The sequence below is a fragment of the Vigna unguiculata genome, chromosome 11 (genome assembly GCF_004118075.2).
Source record: "Vigna unguiculata cultivar IT97K-499-35 chromosome 11, ASM411807v1, whole genome shotgun sequence".
In the NCBI taxonomy this organism is placed as follows: domain Eukaryota; kingdom Viridiplantae; phylum Streptophyta; class Magnoliopsida; order Fabales; family Fabaceae; genus Vigna; species Vigna unguiculata.
The window spans coordinates 36445511-36449704 of NC_040289.1; the positions used below are offsets into that span (position 1 = coordinate 36445511).

Below are 4194 nucleotides of genomic sequence, written 5' to 3' on the forward strand. Positions count from 1 at the left end.
TATTGTAATTTTTTTCACTTTAATTGTATAAATAACTTTTATTTACTACAATATAAAAATTTAATGTAATTGCTATGAATATTTTTTTGTCACTATCCAACATATATTGAAGTTTAAAAGATACAAAATCTATGTCAAAATTTTATTATTGTGTTTATTATTTGTTCTTTGTGTCATTTTGATCAAATGATGTATTATAACTTTTATTAGTGTATAAAAAAGAGATTCATTAGAATTTAAAAAATTGAACTAAACAAACATTTAAAATATATTTTAATTTAAATATTTGTTTTCCTTTTATATTTTTTTGAAATATTTTTTAATTTTATCAGCTAAGTTTCATTAATGTTGTAGTTTGCAAATTTAATAAATGTTTTGGTTCTCATGAAATTTTATTTGGTATTCAAATATAACATGTAGACAATTATAATTTATTTCAAAGTATTTGATATGGAAGAAACAATCATCCTCCTAATATTGAATATTTGATAATATTATGTTTTCTTTATCGTAATTTTTTTCTCTTATAAAAATTAATTAATATTGAAGTTGTTAGAACACGGGTACGGGTATGGGTACGAGATTATACCCGTTACCCGGTGGGGATGGGGATGGGACAAAAGTTTGATACCCGTTGGGTTTGGGTATGGGGATGGGGATGAATTTTTTTTGTGGGGATGGGTATGGGATAGCGAAACCCGTCCCCGCCCCGCCCCGTTGCCATCCCTAGTGATAACTTAGTGAAAGTAGTATGACATATACATAATCAAACACACGTCTTTCAAAATTCTTTTACATTTAGTTTAGTATCTTACTTTTGTTTTCATTTGACATTTATTCGATTACTATTTGATATTTTAAAATTAATATTTATATAATTAAAATTGCTGTCTTGATATTTAACATTAAAAAAGCTATTATCTTTTTCATATTAAATACTTGATTATATAATTTTTTTGTGTGACTTTTATTTTTTATAAAAAGTTATTTAATTAATATTTGAAAGAGCAAAATAATAAATACAAGTGTATAAGTATAAGACAAAAATTTTATACCTTAAAAAAAATCGAGATAAAATAATTAACAGCAACCTACCTATTATAATCCCTTCGAAGTCATGTCAATCTAGAAGAAAAATAGTTTAAATGTTTATAAAAGCAATTTTTGAAAAAAGATTTTTTGTCTTGTATATTCTTAATGATAAAGAAAAAAAAAAAGGTGTAATGAATTACTATGAGAAGAGTGGACGAAAGGGGGGTTCACTGGCTGTTCTGGAAGATCCCAGAACATTGAACAACAAACATTAAAAGTCGAAACCTGTGAATTCAGAACCAAACATGGTCTCAGTGAACCACAATAACGCTTGTCCACACAAACATATATACATCTGCAATGCAAGTGAGTCAAAGCATCTGTGACCGTACCCTGATTCATTGCATTATCTGCTGCAAGTTATGAACTGAGAGGGTGTAATAGTATCATTCACAACTAATCACTGTTCTTCCACGATGATTTCATCTTGAAAGTTTCACGATTAAAAATAAAATAGTTTTATAATATATAAATGAGTTATAAATTTTATTTTATAAGTCGATTTTGTAAATTTTGAAAAGTTGAATCAAACTTAAAATTTAATTCTGATACTTAATCGATATAACCTATTTCAGGACAAACATAATAGGAATCATAAGTAAGACATTTCAGTCCCTTATGTTTATTCAAATAGCCAATAATAAGGTCGATGAATTATTATTATAGTTTAAATATGATGTTAGATTTTGTGGTGGAATTGAAAGATCATGTTATAGTATTCATTTTTGATCCATAAATGTTGATTTAAGTTTAAAAGTTTCAAATAGATATAATGATGATTTTGGTTTGGATTTGATTATTGAGTATAACTGGTTGATAATGTACGAGATGTTTTATGGTAGCTTTGTTAATAACGTATCACTCAAGAGAGACCTTATTTATTGGAATTCACTGAATTTATTAGAAAAATTATATGTTTATATTGTATAAGGAAAAGTTGATGTTATTTATGAATAGTTTTTTCTCCTGAAACATAGTTATTGGTATCAAACATGCACTAGAGGCTTGTTAACATAGTCATATATATTGTAAACTCGAGGAATATTGTATTGTATGTCCTAAGAACGTGATTAACATAGTGATATATACGTTAAATATGAATCACGGTGTCACAGAGAAGCATAAATTTGCGTTAATGGGGAAATTAAAAGGACGAAAAATGAAGGCATATTCTGTTCTAGTCATGTCAGTGTATCACATGAGGTTTCTGAGTAATCGCTGCGTTCGGCGACAGAAAACAGGATCATTGGTACTGCGGTTCTGAAACCAGACGCAGGCGCAGGTACATACCAAAACCTCAAAACAAAACAATAAAATAAACGAAAAAGTAGTGATTCTTTTCACCGACCTCTGTGTGTCTAAAATAAATCAAGTGGAAGATGTTGTTAGGGAACCAGAAAGTAACGTGTTGAGTGACGTTGACCACAAACTCTGTCACAGTTTCTTCAGATTCAGTGGCTCTAACCCCAGAGCACATCATCCTTCAACCCATAACATCAATCACCAGATTGATCGAAGAAAACGAAAAAGGGTTTGGGAAAGCTCCAACCTTGTAGCGGACACGAAATGAAATGAAACGTATTCGTGAAAAACAATGATATAGCGATTCACCCGACCAGACCCACAACCTTTGCAATTATTGTGAGAGAAAAAATAGACCCACCACTGAGATTAGAGAGGGAAAAAAAAGTGAAGGGAAGATCATAGGGTGATATGCGTTGAGGTGAAAATTCCAAAAGTGAAGGAAGGTGAAAGGGTACCTGTGGATCCATGTTTGGCTCTGTTCTTGTCACGTAGCTTTTCAAAGTTATATTTGAGTGAGAATGGCACCTAGTGTCAGATTCCAACATAGGAATCGTCTTTTTCTCTTCGATTTCTGTTGCGAACCCTAACTTTGATCATCACCGCGGTCAAAAGGGTGACTTTCATTTTATATTCACTGGTCTGGGATAGAATCTATACCAAGAACAAACAGATATGTTTATGGTGTTTCATAAATGAGAAAAAAAGTACTCTTTTATTCATTATTTGGTATTGTTATCATTATTATGAGGATGTAGCTAGCTTGTGGAGATTATTTAATATGTAAACTGTTAATTTACTTTTCTGTCTTACATTTAATTATTCAAATAATCCTATTTATTATTATTTTTAAAATATATTTATTATTGGAAATCAATAAATAACATCTTAAATGTTTAATATGTTTAAGAAATACTCTTTATTATTTTTATTAAATTACTTATAATAAAAAATGTTTATTATTTTAAACTTTTTACATCATTGTAGATCAAAAGTAATTGTGGGAGATATTTATGACAAATGTAAATTTATGTATGTTACCAAAACAATAGACTTAATTATTTTCGGATCTTATGAAATCTCTTCTTTTTCAACTTCTTTGTCTTCTCTTATTGTGGTTTTTTATCTTCTCCTTCTTATTTTGCCTTTTTCTTCTCTTATTTGTTCTTTTTTCACAAATAAAAAATATTAAATATTTAAAACTCAAAAAAAATCAATTATATATACATATTTCATCATCATCACACATACCAAGTCCAAAGAAAAAAAAAACATAAAGTTTATCACAGTCATACATCATAAAGGCCAAGTTTAAGAGAGAAGACAAAGAATACCAACTTCAATGTCAAAAATAATAGGTGAGAATGATGCTTTTCAATATGGTGAACACCACAAAGGAAGAAAATAGAAGTTTTAAGCAACAATAGAGACGCTACGGAGGTCACAACTCTTGTCATCGTCATTCGCATGGGTTCTGTGCGCTTTATATGAAGGAGAAGGTGTAAATGAAATTGTTTATAGGATTTTTTTAATGAGTTTTTAAGTTTAACCCCTCTTCGTTAGATGTAAGTTTTTGATTTTTACGTCTAACCTATTTAAGATCAGACCTAAAAATCAAAATTTACGAATTTACCTATGATGGGATGTGTCAGACGGAAAAATTGACAAATTATTTACAAAGGAAAATCATATTTTAATTTTCACAATTTAACTCTCATCTTGTACTCCTTGATGTAGCTTAATGTGAAACAATAATTAATGTATCACAATTTTTTTCTTTGACACATCAATGCCTAATAC

The 4194-nt window shown here is 29.1% G+C and overlaps 1 long non-coding RNA gene across 1 annotated transcript; it reads right to left on the reverse strand.

The window, feature by feature from the left end:
* Positions 1 to 2114: 2114 nt before the first annotated feature.
* Positions 2115 to 3070, reverse strand: LOC114170452. Its single transcript, XR_003601063.1, has 2 exons — positions 2853 to 3070; positions 2115 to 2757 (listed from the first exon to the last, which is right to left on the reverse strand). It is a non-coding gene; the product is annotated as an uncharacterized LOC114170452 (long non-coding RNA).
* Between the last annotated feature and the right edge of the window lie 1124 nt (positions 3071 to 4194).